This window comes from Embiotoca jacksoni, unplaced genomic scaffold (assembly GCF_022577435.1).
Source record: "Embiotoca jacksoni isolate LCO1_2020_lvr unplaced genomic scaffold, fEmbJac1.0.p SCAF_13, whole genome shotgun sequence".
NCBI lineage: Eukaryota > Metazoa > Chordata > Actinopteri > Embiotocidae > Embiotoca > Embiotoca jacksoni.
Genome location: NW_027185263.1, coordinates 15,988,658 through 16,011,003, shown reverse-complemented (window position 1 = coordinate 16,011,003; position 22,346 = coordinate 15,988,658). Strand labels below are relative to the sequence as shown.

At 41.4% G+C, this 22,346-nt stretch overlaps 1 protein-coding gene across 6 annotated transcripts in view; it reads left to right on the top strand.

Annotated features, from left to right (window-relative positions):
- The first annotated feature begins 1,799 nt into the window (after positions 1-1,799).
- Positions 1,800-22,346, top strand: part of flrt1a (fibronectin leucine rich transmembrane protein 1a) — a 40,221-nt gene continuing 19,674 nt past the window's right edge. For 3 of the 6 annotated variants that reach the window (XM_069146911.1, XM_069146910.1, XM_069146905.1), the window contains exon 1: positions 1,800-2,017. The gene's annotated coding sequence lies outside the window, so the exon portion shown is untranslated. The other 3 variants (XM_069146906.1, XM_069146907.1, XM_069146909.1) reach the window with 3 other exon arrangements.

The following is a 22,346-nucleotide window of genomic DNA, read 5'->3' as shown; positions in this document are numbered from 1 at the left end:
GTATTATCTCACCTTTCCGTTTCATTGACATTACAGCTGTTGGAACCAAAAAAAAAAAGAATCATCCGTCGGCCTGCAGAGCTGGCCTCCGCAGCGACTGAACCCGTGGATGACTTACATGCATGTACTCTCAGAAGGCTCCGCTGATGATGGAGAATGTTTCTAGTGACACATGTCTGAGGCAGCGAGCACGTTCAGCTCAGCACTGACACCGTTTGCCAGGGGCACGAACCTTTGATAAGCAACCCTGACAACTACAAACAAGGCTTCTTACTCAAAGCACCTGTCACAGCGTTTTTTGGTAGCTTTTTTTTTTTTATAAAGGTTGGAGTTTTGTGACTCCACAGTCGGTATCATTCATACGAGGATTATTAGGCTGCACGTTTCTGTACAGAACAGTCGATGAGGAATGTCACTGAGCTGCGAAACAACACGACTCAAAAAGGTTTAGTTTTAGGTTACAGGCCTCCAAGCTTTTCTGTCAAGCTATATTTGCCACTGTTACTGTTCCAGTAATTGTTTCCCTGAGAAACACTGACATAAATTGGATGCACCGCGAACACAGGAAAGCTCGATGGCATAGAGACGCTATATTTTTCATTTCTCAAGGTCCTGCTGAATCATTAATGTAATAAGCTGTTGCTCTGCAGTGTAATTATAGAAGTCACTGATCTTTGCTTACAGTTTTGCCTTATATGTATAAAATTCAGCTTTACCACGCAAATCACAAGGCCGCCTTTCCACTGAATATGATTGAAGGGTGTAACGCAATATCAAAACTGTGGCAACAGCACATTCTGTACACTGACGTCCCCACATGAAGGGAAAGAGAGGCTGAAGCCACGCCACACCTACACACATCAGCTGATTCACAGGCAGCTCTCAAAGCTGACAAGTAATAGTTTTTGATGCTCACAAGACTCAGTCCTCACAGGACTCGGTTCTGAATTCCCACAGGAACCAGAGGGTCCACATCACTCTGGGGTGGGCGCTGAGACAGATGCGAGGAACGACTTGGAGAACGTTCTCTTGATTGGACAGAATCGTTACTTGCCGAACATCTTTCTCAAATCAGAGAGGAGGTTTATAGTAATGGTCATTTAATCATAAAATCATCCATCAGATTGAGGAAGAGAGGAGGACTGAGAGCAAAACTGTGGGAAAGTGTTGTTCCACTGCACAGAGACTCCTGATCATCATATTCAATCATTCAGAAACAATAGATAGATAGATTTGGAGAAATATGCACCGTATTGGTTCACTAATATTCAAAGGGCATGGAGGAAAGGCTTTCACAAATGTGTTCCAGCGTCCTCCTACTTCTCCTTTAATCCTCTCCATCCTTTACGCCTCAGTCTTCCTCTCCGCTGCTCCTCTTCTTTAGTCTCAGCTCAGATCGGAGAGGTTCTGTTTTTTTTTTTTTTTTTTTTGCTCTCTCTTTCTCTTCCAGAAAATGAAACACGTTTCAGCGTCTCGGGGGCAATTTATTCAGTGCAAATAGCGCATATAGCTGAGAGCCAGCGTATTTTGCAAAGATGCACGGGTGAGCAAGCACGGACCGGTCCGGTGACTAATTACCATAATAAGGCGCACAAGTTCGCCAGCGAGTCGGGCACGTTTTATTTCTTCTTATTACCATGTAGCCAGTGCCGCAGCGGGGAGATAATCGGGCGGAGGGAGCAGTTACAGAGAGTAGACAGAGGGAGAGAGAGAGAGAGAGAGAGAGAGGGGTGGGGGGGTGGGGAGAGTGAGAGAGTGTGAGAGAGAGAGAAGGGGAGGGGGGGGGAGAGAAAGGAGCTGGCAGCACATGATCACACAGGCTATCCAGTCACTGATCAACTGGAGCATTCATAATTGCGCTGGCGACAACATATGGGAATACAACAAGGCGAGATTGTGGTCACACCTGGTTTGTGGAGGACACCGGAGGACCCGTGCGGGAAAAAGGGGCGGCCAAAATCCGAGGGACTTTGCATCAAACAGTCGAGAGAAAGCGTGGCATCCGAAGCACCATCCGGTAGGTGAGCCTTGATTGATGTGCGCGGACTGCCAATATGCTTTTCATCATCCGATCTGACGGGGGGGAAATAAAATCACCTCATCAGTGTTTTAGCGCGCGTTACAACCCAATAAGTATTTGCCACATTTTATTTTGTGGTCCTCTGTTTTTGGCACGGTTCAAGAAACAATGGTTTGTCTGTGAAACAATACAATCGACTCTTTGCAAAACGCCAAGCCACTTGATTGAGGATGCGGGTCTCAGTGAATAGCTGGCAGTCAGATAGAGAGGCAGAGGATTCTGGTTCGAAGGCCCAGTCTGGATATAAATTCAAACAAAAGAGGAAGACAAACCATAAAAGATGTGGGGATTAGGCAGTGATTGGCGCACATCTACATCTAAGAAAAAAAAAAAGCAGCAGACTGAGCAGCAAAAACGTAAGTTTCTAACTGAAATATTTCACATTTGTAACTGTAATGTGTTTGTTTAACACAGGAAATGTCTGTATTTTTTGTTGCAACTGGGTCTAAAGCTGCAAAACAATTCTTTCAAGAATCAATTTGTCTGTACTCAGATCCATATTCAGCTGTGGGGATGAATCAGGACTGTAAAGTTGGTCAGGTGAGTTTTTAAAAGCCCCACCCTACTAAATTCTCACTGACTTATCTGATAAAAGACTTGTGGACAGAACGACCGCACATTTGACTCCTGCAGCAGCACCCCCCACCACCAACGCTCATTAAATTGTCATTAAGTTGGTAAAACAGCTGAAATCAACACAACACAGCAAATCTGAGCATAGGAAAAAGGAACACATAAACAGCTGTTTGTGTATTCATATGTTGCCACCTGCTGGTCTGACCTACACAAAAGAAAATAATGCAGCTAATAAGCAAAACTATTGTAATTTGAATGCTTTTTGCAGGGTCCTGTTGTGTATCATCATTAGATACATTGAAGGATTTGACGATGTTGACCAACCCCGTCAGATTTCGACCACATTTCCGCTGCAGCTCGTTGAATCATCCGAATGTCAGACAGAAGGTAGATGTGAAGCGAGCAACCTTTGGGCAAACGCCCACAGAGGGGTACTTCGCAGGGGTGAAACGAAACCAGGTGATGAGGACTCATAACGAGTAAGGAGAGGCTTGAGACATGCCCGCTGCAATAAGTTGATCTAACCTGTGCACATGGCACGCGGGCGATAGACAAACAGATGGCATCTCCGAAGGAATTCATCTTGCGAAAGTTGGAGGAGGTATTCTTGGATGGGCTACCCTCTGGCTCGCTGGCACCGTGGTCCGCGTCTGGCAGTAATGATGGCAGTCGTGTTGAATGGCCTTGCTGATTACATTGCTCAGTCTTATGATGCCCCACACCTTTCAACAAAACAAAAAACAAAAAAACCCTGTTTTAGTTGCACTGGAGCTGCGATGCTGATGCTGCAGAGTGTCGCTGAATCAATTTGCATTTGCTCATCATATATCAATAGATTGCAAGCAATTGAGATCTGCAATTGCACAACCAGATTGGGCCCACTCCACCCTCTTCCCAGGTATATTAGATGCCTGGTCATTAACATGTTTATTGAATAGTGTGTCTCTCTAATTCATTGGTCTGTTGATAGAGGAGGCACATTATATTCTTGTACAAAGTCTTTGTAGTGTAAGCGTCTTTGTGTGGCGCTTATTATTTTTGTACATTTGTTGATTTGGAGTTATCCTTAGTTACAGCAAAACCCAGATTAGAACACGGGTGAAGCTGCTTTATTTGGAGAGCACAATGCTTTTTATCGGCTGTCGGAGTCTGGACCACTCTCCCGTTGTTCCACTTTCTTTCACAGCGTAGCCGTGGACACTAGCCACGAACATTTCTATGGCAGCAGTGCTGAGCTGCCTTGTTAATTACTTCACTGCATTAAAGAAAAAAAAACATTTAAAAACAGTATACAGCGTCAGATGATTTACGTCCTGGGTAAGCAGCTACGTAATAAGCAGGATAATGTATAGGGAGCCATTCATTACTGCGTTTGGCTTTGGGGCTTACTTTCAATAATGACCAGCGTGCTGTAAGTGTGCCTTACTTGGCAACCTGTGGCAGATCAGATCCTCGTGCTGTTGCTGCCAGTGATAAGCCAGTCCCGAGTCACTAGTGCTCGTTTCAACTGTCTGTGAATAATGGGTAACATCACTCATTGATATTTGACTTATTTATGTTATTGATGTTTGGCTGATGGCCAAAATATTTGATCCTGATTAGCTTCAACACATCACATTTCAATCATGTCAAAATTATTCTAAACAGGCAAAGAATTGGTGCATCAAAGATTTTACAGCAGGAAGATACAAACAAAAAGATCAGCTGGAATATCTGGAATCTGCAACAACCTCTTTCTCCTCGTGATGTTTTGTTTTGTTTTTACCATCACTCACTGCTCAGTGTCGCCACAAAGCAGCTGCACAAGTCGAAGTGGTGCAGCCGTGCTAGCTGCCCTCAGCCATAGTGCCTCCTGCTCACACTGGGGAATAGGATGTGAACTTCCTGTCTATAAAACATAACAGCACAGCCATTATATTCATGACAGCACCGTCATTACAGGAATGACAGCCTTCCCCGCTACCCATTGTTGCCATTACAGTTGAAAAATTGATGGTTTGCTGTGTCTGGTGGGCAGTAGGTGGAAACCTGTCAGAACAGACTGGAGGTGGACCGAATGGCAGGATTAAAACAGCTCATAAAAATAAGTTCAGATTGATTTTGACAGAAAGCACCTATACTTACTATTGACTCATGTTAAGTGCAAGGTAAGTAATTCCAAGAATCCCGCAGTATTTTTTTCGATGCCATAAAACAGAACTAATTAAGGAGACATGTAAGTTCTAATTGGTAAAAAATGTAGAGTTTATTAGCATGTATTGAAATGCTAGGTACAAAAGGGACTATTTGTCATGAAATAGAGCACACCTACGTTTATCTGGTGGAGCAAATTAAGTCTGAAAATGTCATGGCGGGGAACATCTACCATAAGTGTTTGTGATTGTTCCATCCTATTCACCATCAATAATCATGACAGCAACTTCTCAGCTTTTCTTATGCCAAATTTGGGTATGCATATGCTTGTTTTTAAGGGATTTGTCATAGTTAAGGTGCATTTTGCGTCCATTGTTTTTTGCTGTTTTGATGAAAGCTGCTCTGGAGCTGTGTGTCGTTTGAAGCAGCAGGAACAGAAACGCAGTTCCTCTCTTCTCCAGTGAAAAGATTCAGAGGGAAGGGAAGGTGGTGAAGGGCGTGCTTTCTGGAACCAGTGTGGCCTTCAGTGATGGTACCCTTGCCACAGGCCTGCGCTGAGCTGGACAGCCTCTATCTTTGGCCATGACCACAAATTAATTAGTTGTACATTTGCAGGGTAAACAGCACGTTGAACTGCTGCTGACAAAAGTGAGGTTCATTGGATTGGTGTTAGTCAGCTGGCTGGGAGACAAGAGAAGGGCAGCTTACGACAGGATGTGTCTCACTACCTCCAGCTAACCAAGCATCTCCACATCCACGTCTCAGCTCAGTCTGCACTCACAACATTCACACTTCTTGTATTCACGTTGTAAAATCTTTCATGCCGATGATAAATACCCATTTCCTTAATTTTCATGTAAATTAAGGCATCGCCTCATCTTTGTGTGACTTTTTGAACAGCCATTAGTGTATTTCATTGGAGAAGACTTGGCAACACTGTCTTTTGTGGATTTATCCAGACATTTATTGTAAACTTCCTGCCATCTTGTGCAGCAGACGCCTGGGTTTTATGAGAGCTATTTATTTGGCAGAGTGGGAACGGCGATATCGGCACATGCACTCCAAACCCAAATCCATCCAAGGCAAATAAAATATAAAAGGACGCGAAAACATTTCAAACTGTTCCCTAATTGCTGTTGATTGTTGTAATGTTGGTTGCAAAATAGCTCAAAAGATGATATACAGTACAAGTGAATCAATATAATCAACATAACGTCATAAATACTTTGTTAACAGTGTGCAGTCCTCACTGTAAGACTCAAAAATAAAAAAAGATTTTTGTACAACAGCAGTTCGAGCTTCTAACCTTCACTGTTTCTGCAAACTAGCATGAAATCTAACAGCCACCTAAGAAAAAAAATCTTTGAAGGTGCTGTGCGGCATGAAATTCACATATGGCATTTTACGTGTTATTTCCAAGAATCAAAATGTAATGAAGTCAAGCTGTGACAGCATGCAAATTGACCATTACGACCATAAATGATTATTTCATGACACAGTTCATGGTGTTCTGTCTTGACATTAAGGGGACAGCTTTAATTTGTAAATATTCTTACACACACACACAACTGAGAGTCCATGTTTATTCCAACAGACTGAAGTAAAGCGAAATGGATGTTAAAAAAAAAAAAAAAAAAATCACTTTAAAGATGTCCAAAAAAAATGACACGGCCACTGATTCAACCACCTGAATAATGAAGCGGAGATTACAGTGTTGTAGCTCTAAATGTGGACAAAACCAAATGTTATGCTTTGCATAAATATGCTTTATGTATGTTTTGTTGGCTGATAGAGGTTTCTCAGTTTGAATTTATGAAGTAGGCCTCTTGTAGATCATTGACATTCATTAGGCTTCTATTTCCATCTGCGGAGGTACTCGTCCACCAGGGCGTGTGTGGGGTACGTATCGTGAGGAGGCATGTGGAAAGATTGGGAAGTCGCTCATTTTAAAATAACAAAAACAAAACGGTGTTATAATTTGATTCAACAATATTTGAGTCCGTAACATCTGACACCAGGTGTTGCAACTGAATGAACGTGATGGGATTTAGTAACAGAGGAGCTGAAACAGTTTCATAAAAGTCATGGCGACGTCAAATAGTTAATGGATAAATGGTTAGTTGCGAAAAGTAATAGCCAACTGTTATAACAGAAAGCTAAATGTAAACATGGTTGCTGTTTTAGTTAACGCGAAACAGCAGCTCGCTAAAACACATGGATACATTGTTGTTATTGTTAGCTGAAAATAATTGATGAATGGCTACAAATGTTAGCTGAAAGCAATGTATGATTGTTGAGATAGACAAATGAATTGGCGACCAGGTTGCCATGCTCGCTAACGTGAAACAGTTGGATAAATGGTTGAAATTGTTATCTAAATGTAACGACGAAGTGGTTGTCGTTTTAACATCAAACAAGTACCTGAACGTAATTGATAAATGTTGAGATAAATATCAAAATGTAATGGCTACCTGGTTGAAGAAACAGTTGGCTAAAAGTAACGAATAAATGGTCAAAATAGTATCGTGAAAAATAATAGACAAACTATTGTAATAGGGAGCTAAAAACATTGGATGACACCTGAACTAGATGATTAATGGATACATTAATGTTAAAAAGTAATAAATAAATGTTTGAAATTTAGTAATTCGGTAATTGATACATGGTTGGATTTTCACAACAGTACCCACTTCAATATCAAAATGAAAAAGAAATGAACACATTTGAAACCTGATGGGTGGTGCAGATGAAGGGACAAAAATGACGGGGAACCACAATCATCAGTGTCGTACCTGCTGTCTCTTCCAGCAGTTCTATATAACATCGACATTCTGCTTTGTTAAATGGGGAAAATAAGTTGTGAGGTTTAAGCCCACGTTATTAAAATCAAACCCAGCACACGTGCAAAAGTGAGAAATCGACAATTTAATGATATCACTAAAAAGACCAGACAGGAAGTGCGTTCCCTCCCCTGCTATGCTTCACTCTCGTCTTGCTGTGTGTGCAGTGCATATCGTTTCCTGATTACATCAGCTGTGATGCTGATATAACTATTTACTGTGGTTTGAGGCTAAAGAAATGAAGCTTCCTGTATTAATTTGGTCCGTTTGAGTATTTTGCATGTCTGCCAGTCGGACAGAAGATAAAACAGTGTGATGTCTCCATCTTTTCAAAACAGAAAGCCGGTTTAATGCAGTGCGCTTCAGAACAGAGGCACTTCTTCCACTATGCATGCAGAGTGACCCGTTCGTCCACAGATGAAAGCTCTGTGCAGATGAAAGCTGCGTGGGGACGCCGGGTCAGCGTTGCACCGACACTGTCCAATATCTCGGCTTTATTTTTGGTATAAGTGATATCCTCCAGAATTGAATGTCATATAACAATAGTTGTGGGAACAGACATCAATAGCTTGAAGCTGCTTGTGAGGGCGCACTGAGCTGGAATAAAATCACAATTTGTCTGTCTCAAAAGAGCCTGTGTTGCTCCACCACAGGCAATAATATTTCCTCCTTCATACATTACATTGCTATGTAGAGAGATTGAAAAGGCGAACTCTTTCAATTTTCATTCACTCTTCATTTTAGTAACAGGCTCGGGGAACACAGATGAAAGAGATATAATGTTGTTAATAGTGAATGCGCTAACGAAAAAAAAAATCAAAACTTCTGCCGGGAAAAAAACCCACTTGTGAGATTGAATAAGAACACAGTGGCATCCCTTAAAGACTGCAGCTCACACCTGCTGGGAAGCAACATAAAAAACAACTACTGTACAATAAAATACTCTTCACGTCAGTGTGATAGCACCTCTTAAATGTCATCTCATGTGGCCGTGAAAAAAAAAAGGTCTTATTTTAACCTGTACATGTCCACTCTGTGGATTTGTATTGTTCATGTTCACGTCACTCTACTAAATCTGCTTTTGTGACAGAGACACTGCTGGAGTTTGAGGCCTAAGGTGAAGCTCACAGGCTGAGAATTATTATGGGCATGAATGCGTTTTGAAATCACAACTTATTTAAAAACAGAGATATTTAAGAAGCTCAGACCATTACAGTCTGAAATGCACAAGAGCAGCAATTAATGGTGTTTTTCTTTAATGTAGTACTGCTCTAAATGACTCGTTGAGGAAGCTTTTTGAGGCCCGAAACTATTGACATTTGTCAAAATTACAGCATTTAAACCCAGCAGCAGACGTCGGTGAATGGACCTTCTAATGATTTACTGATCTGTTAAATCCTCTTGTATTCTGTAAATCAGAGAAATGAGCGTCTTATGAAAAGCCCAAGCAGGCATGCTACGTTTTGTTTGTTAGTAATCGAGCTGGATCTGACATTTACTGACAAAATACACACGCAAATTACAAAAATTGTCAGAACCACCCAAGCTTGAGAGGGTTGCTCATGTTGAAAACTATATTATGGGCCAAAATATATTAAATATTAATGTTTCCCATGAGGTGGGATATGAGCAAGTTGTATCTGAATGCGTCACGGCAAGTCGTGTAATATGAAAGGCTTCCAGACTTCTATTAATCTATACATCTGCCACAGCAGAGCGAAGAATATTGAGTAACTTCATGTCAAATCCAATGTACAGTATGTGCTGATATACAGTGTTTTCAAAAACATGTGAACACATGATGCTGACGTGCTTTTTTTGGAGTAACTAAGCTGAAATTCTCTGTGTGGCGCAGTGATTGATGGGCTCAAAGTCAGAGAGAGAAGTCATGACATCAGATTTTGTACAGTGTGTTGTTAGTGCAGCGCGTTCACAACAGTCTTCATTCATCATATAAGAGCAGAAATTGAGCTTTACTTCAAAACGAGCGGATCATTATGTTATTTCTTTTTACCAGTAGTTTTATTTTGCTTGTGGTTGGATCAGAATTGGGGACTGTACGCTCCATTTACCTCCATTGCTCATAACTGTAGAGGAGACCTTTCAAATTACATTTTTCACTCATGTTGATGAATTTGTATTTTCATCACAGTTTGGAACCTGTTTGTCACTGCTGGCATAATAAACTAAGGGCTGCGTCTGCTTAATTAGAGGGGGAGAGAAAAAAAAGAACCCAAAAGGATAACCGTTTTTGTTTTGCCTAAAATGTGCCTTTATTTATTTATTTATTTATTTTTGTTCCTCATGAGGAGCTTCTCTTTGTACAGAGGAGCTTTATTTTCCCCCAGTCTGTCCTAATTAGTCAGAGGAGTACTGTAATGAATACTGCAACAGGCTGTGGGTAAACGCGTGGTCCTCTGCAAACAAAGCAATTCAAAGTATGCATAAAAACACCACATTGTTGTATATGGTTAAAGCCATGGGAAACCCACAAGATGCTCATTTGGACGAATGCATTAGGAATCACTATGTTGTGGCCCGCATATCTAACGACTTTGCGAACAAACCTGAAAAATGGTTTGTCACATTTTGCCTTCCATATCATGCTCTCTCTGTCTTTACCTTCAGCATTGTTTTCTCCTTCTTTTCCTCTTGATGTCGGCCTCTCTTCCCTTCGAGCTGCCATGTTTTTTTTTTTTTTGCTATCATCAGAGAGACAAATGAGAAACAAGAGGGAAAGAAAGCCCCGGGGTTCGTGTCCTCACATCATCACCACCCCTTTTATCTCCCCCCCCCCAAACCCCCGCGCTTCCCTCTCGTTCTCTATCCTCCATCTTTCCGTCTTCCTGACTGACAGCTGGCAGCCAGTAGGGTACAGTGGGCATGCCAACCCAAGTGCAGATATTTGCCAACTGACTTGAGAAAAATACACATTCAAACGTGACTGACTCATCAGGCAGTGCCGTAGCTCTGTGATGTCCTATCGCTGCTCTTTTTTCTTTTTTTCCCCAGATAGCTCTAACACATGCAACACACATTACAACCCCACCCCTTCTCCTTTCCCCCCATCCTGCCCACACAGCTTCGTGGTCATTAAAACATGTGAACAGTACGCTTGCAGAAGGCCTGTAAATGAATCCAGAGGGACGTTCTTAAAGGCAGAGGCCACACAGGCAGCTGCCATAAAATCAAGCATCGAAAGCTGCAGCATGTGGAGAGGAATTGATTGCAACGAAAAACAATTACATTTCCACTGATTTTAAAATTAGATTGATGTTTTATAAACATGAAGATGGACTGATGTTCAAAAATGAAGAGCTGTGAAGAAGAGTGCTCACTTAGTTTGGTTTTTCAATTCCACTGGAGCGATAATCAAGCTCTACATGTAGCACACATTAACTCGCATATGTGTGAATGTCCAGCTTCATGCTACACACAGAACAGCTGAATGTGAGCTAAGTCTAATATCGCATCTCTCAGCACGTCATCTGTGACATGCTGAGTGATTAGTGGTGTTGAAAACAGCCTGGAAAAAAGGATTTCCCAAATGGCAGATCGTTTTTAATTTTTTTTTTTATTCCTTCGCCTCAAATGGGAATTGACATTTGGGACAAGTTCTCGCTGAGTGAACAGCAGCTCTGAAAATCCAAGATCTGATTAGTGTGGCGTGGATGCCTGATTGCGGCGTTGTCCAGCAATTTTATAGCGGGACAGAGGTCAGCGATTGCAAACAGGAAATTGCAGCATACGAGATTACAGAAAATATACACAGAGAATAAAAGCAATTAAGTCCTTCCAAGAGGCTGCATACAGACACAAAGATATGCAGGCAGTAGGTATCTTTGTGTAATCTGGGATTATTCTAGTACAGAAGGAAGGGCATGGCCAGCGCTTCAGGCAGCGCAGAAATACACAAAATGCACGAGGAGAATAAAGACAGACAAAACAAGAGGCTAAGACTTGAACCTTGAGGGATAAAGCAAGACAGGCGGTAATGAAAAATCGGGGATACAGAGATTTGTTGTTTTGCTTTGATGGGAGAGACAGACAGACAGAGAGAGAATTCGAATCAGACAGAAACAACAGCAACAATAATCTGCTGGAAGCAAAAGACAGTTCGCAGACATTTCTGTATACAGTAAATCTGATATCTGGGTGAATGTTGCTCTCGCTACCAGCAGCAGTTCAACATCGATTATCGTAACACTGATTACTACAATAACAGCTGAGACGTTTGTATAATTACCATCACAAACAGAGTAGCCATCAGATGAAATGATGCCTTTGGAAAGATGATGAAAAAAAGATGCTTAATGACACAAAGAGGGAGACTGGTGGTGGCACAGAAATGAAAGAGAGTGTTGCTCTTCACGTGGTCACATGTTTATTATTATATTTAGTGATATGTCAATCAATATATGGATAATAGATAAACCATAGCCTGTATATGAATCTTTATGTAGCTTGCGGGTCTGAAAAGTCAGGCCAATGCCAAAGTGCCTTAACATGCAATACCACCAAGGGCCACTAGGTATTGATAGTCAATACCTAGTGGTTTTTTCCACAACTTATAATGAAGTCATTCACAAAAGTCACTTCTTATTATTTTTCTGGCGGTCCATCTGAAAATGAGTCCATCATTAATTCAATGTTAGGAGGTGTGGAGGTGTGTTTGTTTGATTGACAGGCCTGTAGTGCAGTCAGGTTTACGCTGTAGGTGAGTGGGCGTAGTGCCCTTTGATTCTTAATTAGAATAAGTCAGATCCACCGTTCACTCCTCCCCCACTCGTCCAAATATGGTCACTTCTTGTTCCAAAATGGTAAAATGGCGACGGCCAAAATCCGAACTCAAGGCTTCAGAGCGGCCGTTCACAAACCATTCGGTGACATCTCTGATGGTCGCCGCTTGGGATAAACAGTTTAGGTCAAGCAAAACTGGCAAAAATTCTCTGTTTTTTTTAAAAAGTTTTATAGTAAACCAAACATATCTGGGTGTTTGAATTGATTATCAGATAAAATAAGATTGAAAGAAATTCTACTGACCAAACAAATAATGTAATGTGTTATTCAGAAAAGTAGATTTGTTCTTTTTGAAAGGACGACACACCAATGATGCTTAATCCCTAATCTTTATCCTCTTCAGTAAAGCTCCAGATCATTTTCTTCTTCCACAGAAGCAAAAAGCCAATTTTTTTTTTTATGGTATTTTTTTTTTTACTTATTAACAATAAATAAAAAAACATAGCTGAAAATCTTGTAAATATAATTCCATTATTTTCAACTGAGAGCATTCATGATGTACAGCAAGAATACATGATGTATTTTACGGAGGAAGAAAGAATTGTGACGGTGTGTAACAAAACCAGAGAGCATTCACTGGTTGGGCATGTCCGCTCCGCCCTCAAATCATTTAAGTCACACTTAGGTTTCAGTGGTCATTGCGATTCCTTTTTACGAGCCCACTGATCAATCAATCCTGTAATTCAATCCCTCGGTCAATCATGTTTAAATGAATAATTTACAAACCATCACAGAAACCTCGGTGAACTGGCTTCCAAGCAGAGCGTTGTCGTTTTACTGCAAAGAGGCCTGACTGGAAACAGTCAAAGGAAACTAAAGATGGAAATGCATCAAAGCAAAGTGAAGATTTGTGTATCACTGTGCTGCATTCTGACACTCTGAAGGCAACACGAGCATCTGCTCATCATTGTGGCATTTTGTTGTGGTTTCAAACTCTGATCTGTATGTGAAAAATGTAAAAATGGATTAGAAGCTGATTACATTTAAAAAAAAAAAAAAAAAAAAATCTGTTAGAGGAGTAAATGCGGCAGAGTTTCACTCCTCTCTATGCACTCTTCTAGTCACCGCTTTGCTGTCCCATTTCAAAGTAAAGTAATGTGAATAATTGTCATTAGTATGCACGGAGAACAGGTTGCATTTCTTTTAGATCACCATCCTTAACCTTTCATATTTGAGAATATGATATAATTGATCATTTTTCCTAGTGTTCTTTTTACTGGTTTGAAGTGGGCGCGGTTAATTTACAGAAAGACGCAACGTAATTCTGTGCACCAATCAGACTTTAGAAACGTTGACCCAGAATCAGTTCAAAAGTTAATTACTGTCAGTTAAATCTATCAACCACGACGACACCCATGACACCCACACACTGTTTTAAAGAAGCCAATCAGCTGCGTTTTTTTGTATTAAACACACACACACACACACACACACACACACACACACACACACACACACACCTAGCTATTTATCTATCTATCTATGCATTGTAAATTTGATACTGATATATAAACTTTGATAATTGATCTTTTTGTCATGACTGTTTACTGATATATTACAAATAAATTATTTAGATTGAAATATAATTGTATAATAGGCATCTTAAATGCTACCCTAATGCAACATTAGTACTGTAACTTTGTTGTACAACAGTGGCACGAGTTAGTTCAGTACCTTTAGATGTGTAATACATTACTTTCAGAATCATCCAGTTTACTGTTTCAGACTGGGGCTTCCCATTTAGTGCTTACATGGCAATCGCTATGGTAAAGCAGCGAAATGCAAGCATAATGGCCTCTACTCAACTCTCTATCTGCACGAGACCAGAACATAGAAGCAATCAGAGTATGTTGCACCGCCCACACGAGGTCAGATTACAGGGACACATCAGCGTCTCGTGGTGTGGACGCCCTGTCAGGGTGCAATAACTGGCAGCCCACACAGACGCAGCCCAGATGGACAGGTTTACTGTTTCTGATTTCCTTCCCTTCCCTCCTGCTGCTGAACAGTCCTCTCACTGCGCTTCAGGCTTTGTGCTTTGTGAAATGAAGTGCGATGATCAATTGTGCTGAAAATTTCTCAGAAGGTTTAAAATGGAGTTCTGTGGCCCCGGCCTGCCTCCTGAATTTTTTAACTTTCCTCCATGCAGAAAGACAAATGGCTGCCCTTTATGGAACCGCCTGGAGCAGTTTGATTGTTAATACTGTATGTGTTTAATACAGAAGAGAATTGTTAAATATACAAAAACATTACAGCACATTTAATAATTTATGTGCTTTTTAGAAAATTGCATCATACCTTCTTTATGCAAGCATCAGGTTTGTCTAGTCTTTTTCAATAATAAAATAGTAGCCTTTGAGCCCTCTGGGCATCCTTTGTGTGCATTTTTACAGTGTCAGACTCGCAATCTGTCATATGGCCATGGATCTTTTCCAGTACACACTCTTTCTGAGAATAAAGGAATGGAATGCAAATAAAAAAAATGCCAGGAAAACATTAAATTTCTTGACATTGAGGTTATTGGTTTTGTGACTGGAGAGAAGGTTTATGGCAGGGAGCTTTTCAGAGGCCAAAAGGAGACAAAGGAAGCTAATCTCTCTTATAACGGTAAAATCTGCTATATAGCTAATGAAGTATTATACTCTGGTCAATGAGGTAGAGGCACTGCAGAGAGCCTACGCAGTGTGTGTGTGTGTGTGTGTGTGTGTGTGTGTGTGTGTGTGTGTGTGTGCATGTACGGGATGTGTCAGCTTGCTTTGCTGTATGAGTGGGGGTTTGTTTGTCAGGAAGTTGCACTGATAATGCTGCCATCAAGAAATGAAGTCTTTCAAGGCAGAGTGAGCAATGTCAGGAAGTGAGGGGGAGAGAGGAGGAACAGAAAGAAACCAAAATAAGACATGGCAGGATAGTGAGAGAAAGTAGTACATCCAGGATCATCATGTCAAGAGTTTCTATCACCCTGTGAGGAGCACAACATTGGTTTTGCAAATGTTAGCACCAAAATATATCTGGTTGAGGAATGTGATGTTTTCCTCTGTACTTCTCAGGCAACTAGTAGTTTCCATTAATTTCCATACAGAAGAACAAGACTAGCAGCTCTGTGAAGTTCTATTTAGTCTGCTCCACCTGCTTATTGCTCACAGCGACAGTCTTCATTGCAGTTTGGAAACCCTGTTCTCATGAAGGTTTACTCAGCCACACTGAAGGCTGGCCCAATCAGCAACCAGTGGGCGTGGTTAAAAGTGTGATGTTGAAGTCAAGTGTTTGTTTGGAAATGTAGTGGCAGCTGTGGTAGAGCTAGATGAAGATACGAACAGTTGTAGTAACACTAACATATACAGTGGAATTAAAGCTGAAGCAAGAACAATGCCTACATTTATTTTAAATGTCTGCAATGTTCATTTATCGACGTTCTGCTTACAGTTGGGGAGGGGCTTTGTTGTTGAAAGGTCGGTGAGTTCAAAGCTGATCGGTTAAAGGTTGAATTTCAAAATTAACCCGAGGTCTACGCCCATTAGGATGCAACGAGTGGAAAGAAAATCCATTTGGCCGGATAGGCCAGACTCTATCCATTCACAAAGTGAATTTGGGTCTGATAATACCAAGCAAGGTTGTATTTAGCAAACAGCAACGCCTTGAGCAAAACCTTAATGTTGCTCAGAATGCTAACAAAGACAATATCATTGTTATCATAGTCAGTATCTTTTTTAGTGTGTTACGAAGTGGACATTTCAAATTATTAGCCTCTGTAAGTATAGCTGAGGCCAAAAGCAGAAGACATCCACAAAGTCATGCTGCTGCCATGGATGAAAGTCAAGTACCTGGCTCGGCCTGTTGATTATGCTTGAGTTATGAAATCATCACAACCGACATTTAGTTCCCTTGTTGTGCACCGTTACACAGTTTAAGTATTTCTTAAAAGTCTGCAATGTGTTGCACCACCTTACCACGATCAGTAATTTCATATTAACATTGGTTCACATGGCTACTTGTGTGTTGGTCTCACAGTGACAAATCCACAGATAATTTAAGTCTTGGTTTTGGTTTTCTGACCCACAACTTTGCTGATTGTGTTCACTCACTACTCTGTTGTTGTTGTTTTTAGAGCAACAGGAAGTTGTTTTAACCTAACAACCTCTAAACATCAACTGTATATTAACTGCTCAGCACCAAACAGCAGACTGACAAAGTTAGCAACTAACTGGTCGAGGATTTTGCTGTCAGATACTTTCCTTTAGTTGGTGAAGACCAAAAGAGAGCTAAAAGTAGAGTAAGTATTGGACCCGAAACATGACTCGAAATGAAGGATAATGTTGCTCTGAAACTGAATTCATAGGTACAGTTTGTCATATATGTTGATGTTGTTGTCCCAGCTTGTTTCCGCCTCCCCTCAAGTGACCCTCAAGTGAGTTGTTGCAAGTGTAACTGTTGATTACATAGCTCAAGCAAGTTTCAAGAGTCATGGCATTTGATTTCCACACCATAAAGAATGAATACAAACCAATTTGTGCACATTGGAAAAAAATCCTGTACTTTCACTCACATGACAGATGTGCAATAAGTATTGACACTATCAGTCATTTATTTAGAACTTGTTTCATTTGGAGCATTTTTGAAGACTCATTGGTTAAATTTTAAACTGTAGATCACATTTTCAACCATACAATCCTGTATTGATTGTTAATGTGACATGCATTTGCACTCCATGACAGTTTTAAGGAATAAGATGTGTACAGAGGAGTGTGCAGTACAACACTACATTAGTACACTTGTAGTGATATTTGTTATTTGGGATAACACTACTGTAACTTTAAAAGGAATGGCAGTAAGTGTGCTTATTGCTGAAGCCAGTAATCTTGATGAAAAGAGTGTGCATTAAGTTTGGTTAAATGTTGTCAATGTCACAATCAGACACAAGTGAAGGTCTAAAGTATCGAGTCAAGGGCTTGTGGTTTGAAAGAGGACAACTATATTTTCCACAGCAGGAGACAAAGTGTCAGCAGTTCTGAAAATATGGCAGCAGTAGTGCTGTGGTCAAAGGTCACGATGGACGGTGTACACACAGAGCTCTTTTTCACAGAAGCATAATGATAGCGATGGAGGCCAACGGGTTTAATGTTAGAGATAAAAACCTGGCGGACCTGCCAAGTGGCATCGGGGTGCGAGGAAATATGGAATACTAGGGCTTCCGTCGCCGCCACTGTAGCTGCTGTTGATTGATATCATCCACACTGTGGACTTTAAATCCAAATACTCACAGCAGTGCAAACCATACCACCCAGGTGAAGCAACCAATGATTGAACTTCTAAAATAACTCAGTTTCATTTACGAAATATCAAATATTGCACATATTTCCTGTGAATTCAATTTGGACTTTACCATTTCTCTACACACAAAGCTGCATTTTCTTTAGGCTCTGACAGTCTGCGTCCCAGGGGCCATTTGAGGATACTCGAGAGGCTTTTTCCATTACGAATGGAAGAAGCCTGGAGAAAGAGAAGGAAACCACATCCTCTTGTTCCTCCTCCTGTGTTCTTGGTCTCTCCCTCTCCCCGTTTGCTAAGTCCTGCCGTATCACTTAATGCTTGATTCTCCTTTCTTATTACCTCATGTGCAGACGGTATGGCAGCCCATGGGATGTGTCAACATGCAGACCCATTAAATTATTAGACCTCGTTTATTATTAACTCTGTAGCATACACAGTTGGCAGCAACCTTTTAATATTCAAACAGCATGACTGTTCATGATGCTCACAGGACCAAGTGGGATCAGATTAATGCAGTCACACGGAGAAGAAGACAAGCAAGTACAAATTTTGACATAGCTTTTTACTAATTAGTGCAGTACTTGTACAGAGAAACAATGTAAACGCACACAAGGGATCTGGAGAATGGTCAAGCGTCTGTTGTACTGTGCTGCAGCCTGGTCAGATTGACACGGCCAGTTGGATCGGTTTGGGCTATTTCTGTCTTTTTTTGGTCCGAGCTCGCTGCAGGCAGGAGAGGTGGAACACTGTCCACCCGGCTGAGTGGTCGAGTGAAGGCGACCCATCACGCAAACAGGGAAGACTTTTTAGAGCAAACATTTTGGAAGGTGAAGGCGCTCAGTGAATTGCGCCTCTTGTGAGCTGCAGGCCTCCCAACGACAGGGATGAACAAGCGGTTGCAATCCTGCAAAATGGTTAAAAAATTAGTTTGAGTTTTGTGATTGCGCGTTTCTCTTGCTTCCTCATGGAGGTGTAAATTTGTCACTAAAGAGGCCATCCAGACATGAGTCATCTGCAGGATTAGTTTTTGTTTTCTGCATGCCCTCTGTCCGTCTCTATTCTTATCCTGCCTAATTTCCTCTCTGTCTCACACGTTGTTGTTTTTTATTTTTCCACCAGCATGTTGACCTTGTCCCTCATTTCACCTTGTTCGATTGCGAGATAGTCCGCAATATACGTGTGTGTGTGTGTGTGTGTGTGTGTGTGTGTGTGTGTGTGTGTGTGTGTGTGTGTGTGTGTGTGTGTGTGTGTGTGTGTGTGTGTAGGTGAAGGGACAAAGAGGAAACACAGAGGTGGGAGAGAGAGCAGTGGAGGGAGAAGGAGAGAGAGAAAGAGCAGTGAGGTGTCCAGCACTTAAATTGCCTGTTTATTTCCAGTCATTGCATCAATTACACTGATGCAGCTTACAAACGAGCGTGTGTGTGTGTGTGTGTGTGTGTGTGTGTGTGTGTGTGTGTGTGTGTGTGTGTGTGTGTGATAGGGGTGGAAAAAAGAAACAATTAAGAATGAAATATATGGAAATTTTTTATGCTGTAGTATGCAGTTTCTGGCTTCATGTGAGGCACAAAAACACAGAATGCAGAAATTTGTATTTTTTTGGTTCTGTTACCGTGCAGTGAAGCAGAGGAAACCCAAACTGTATTTCAGCTGTGATCCATTTGATATCTGACCGTGCAAGTGTGTGTGTGTGTGTGTGTGTGTGTGTGTGTGTGTGTGTGTGTGTGTGTGTGTGTGTGTGTGTGTGTGTGTGTGGACGGGGCCGCATGGGTGTGCCCGAGAGCGTCCGTTATGTGGGGTCGGCCAGTGGCTGCCCCGAGATCAGGAGTGTGATCGTCGGCTCTCTGGGGAAGAGGGGCGTGTTTGTGACAGGCTGCAGTGATTAGTGGAGCTCGGCGGGCAGAATATATCAGACTCAGCCGAGGCCGTGAACCATTTCGGACTGCAACTATGCAATTTGTCTCCCACTTCGCGTCATATAACAGTTTCAATGCGGCTGGCGAGTGCAAGCTTTCAACACTCACGAATGTCTCACCTCGCGCTTCTCTTACTGGGCCTCCTATGGTGAGGTACATTTGAATTCATGATTGGTGAGATGCTTGCAAGTCACATATTTGAATGACAAGGCCTTTTAGGAGATGTAATGCTGTGAATAAAATATGATTACAGTTTTCTTTAGTTTTCCTGACTCTAAAAGCATGTTACATGCGAAGCTTGTGAGGGGAAAAATACTTCTCAGGAGATCTATTTCCTCCAGCAAAAACATCTTGAAGCACTGAAACGAACAGTCAATTTTCAAACATGAACACACGTTCTGTCCTGCATCTTGCTGAATGAGTGAGCATTCACAGGGGAAACTATGCTGCTAATGTCAGTTTGCAGTCTGCAGCATATTAAACAGCATGTAAATGTACCTACAAATGTCACTTCAGTCTACTTACATGCTGCTGTGGTCCCTACTGTTCAACAGTGTCTGGAAAAGTGACTTCAAAGCCAAGAGTAATATATTACTCTTTAAATATTACACATTGAAAAAGTAATTTGTCACTTTACTAATTATTCTTCAGTAAAAATAACCCTCTGCATTAGTCATGACTTTACTTTCCTAACTGAGTCCAGCTCCGCCAGGTGTCTTTAAATATTCCACACCTGCAATTCTTGTATTTAACACGTGTAGAAATAATAATTAAAAAAAAGGAGGTTTAAGAAGACACAGCCACCCTGATGCAACATTATCATTCATTTGGAGTCATATTTCACACTCTTTTAGCTCTATTTTTGGTCTCTACCAACTCCTGAGGGAAATATTTGATCTCTTTAGCAGCAAATACTCGACTATGTTCACCAGGTAGTCTCTTACTCTGTCTGTCTCTTGCTTGGTGCTGAGCAGGTTGTGTTTTCAAAGCTTTTATTGTGTAGTAACTTGCATGCAGTGGCCAAAAGTGAAGCTTAGAGTGGTTAGAGTGAGCTTCCGAGCTGCATGGATCTGCAGATTTAGGTTAATTCTCTGAAGGTTTGTCACTCCAACTGACCCATTTCACATCGCCACATTGTTTTCCCTTTGTCTTTTATTACTTTCTAAATATAAAACTATTGGCTGTGGCTGCTTAAACACATCCTCTTAGCCTCTAGAATATGTAGTGCAACGTCATGTCACTAAACAAAGACGAAACAACAACTGAGAAAAGAATTGCTAATGAAAATAATGATTAAATTCACCACTGCTGAAGAGGAAGCCATTAGGTTTCCTGCATGAAAAATGTCAAAGTAAATCCATGTATTAGGAGAAACTACTTTTAATCAGCTGCTGAACGGCTAATCATACTGGCCCGGCTCATTACTGCATGAAAAACATGGATGGCAGATTTAGTGGCCTGCCTCCATCCCTCTGGGATGCATACACCCTTTTTATGGTAAGGGAAACAATTCATCACAGGGCAATTCATCAGTGGATACCTTTTAATTAATGTTCAAACGTGCAAACCTTTAAAACACCAACCTCAGCTCACCCCCACTCTCAAGTGTCCGCTCTGTTTATTTCCTTGTCCTCGCGTCCACAACTCGTCTTCTTCTTTTTCCTCTTTGTCCTTAGAGTGTGATTGGTCTATTTACTCATCCGCTTTACTCCAACACTACCCCACTCTATTTTCACAGCTTCTCCTTTCCTCTCCACTCTATATTCCCTCCGTGTTTACATTAGTTTCACTGGCGAGTCCTTGTTCAGTCCCTGCCAATGTTTGTATTTTGGTAAATGCTGCCCCCTATTTCTACCTTTTTATCATCTTAATATCTCCACCAACCAGCTCATTTATTTTCTTATATCCGTTTTTTTTCCTTCTCTCCCTTCTCTCCCCTCTCCTCAGCCCTGAATTACCAACATCAAGGCTGAGAATTAAAAGAAATGGCCGATCAGAGGGTGCAGCAGAGGAGGAAACTATTGGAAGGGCTCAAAATGGAGCCCGCACGAGCAAATTGGACAGTCATAGCGAGCCTTGATGTAGAAAAGTCCACATAATAGGGTAAAAAAAAAAAAAAGGAGTCCGACAGATTGATTCGGAATGAAATTAAAGAGGACGAGGGGGAGAATGAGATAGAGTAAATTGAGCATTACATACTGCATTACAGTGTCTCTTAATTAACCGTGTAAAAGCTTTCTTATTAGGACTGATGCACTCCTCAGTTAACGAGGGAAGAGAGAATGCTCTTTCAGTTGTCATTGAGATGGGCCTCGGAGGAAAAAAGTGAAACAGCAAAGTCCTGAATGGGAAAGAGGGAGCACAACATGGGGACAATGATAAAGAAAAGTCAGAGCCAACTGCTCGTGTGAAATCATCTCACTTAATGTGGTTTGTCTCAATTATGTGTCATCTTTGTCATCTCGGTCTTAACGGCTCACCACAACCTCCTGGTCAGTGAATACACACTATGTGCAGCTGCGTTGAAAGTCTGATCACATCGCAGGGTGTCTGTGTCAGAGCAGTGTGTGTGTGTGTGTGTGTGTGTGTGTGTGTGTGTGTGTGTGAAATCACTTCAGCTTTAGGTTCACACCTTTGCTGTCTATCACTATTGAATCACTGTGAGGTCACTTAAAACACATACACACACTTATTTGAATCTTTTATTTGGACCCACGTGGAGACAGTAATTCCAAA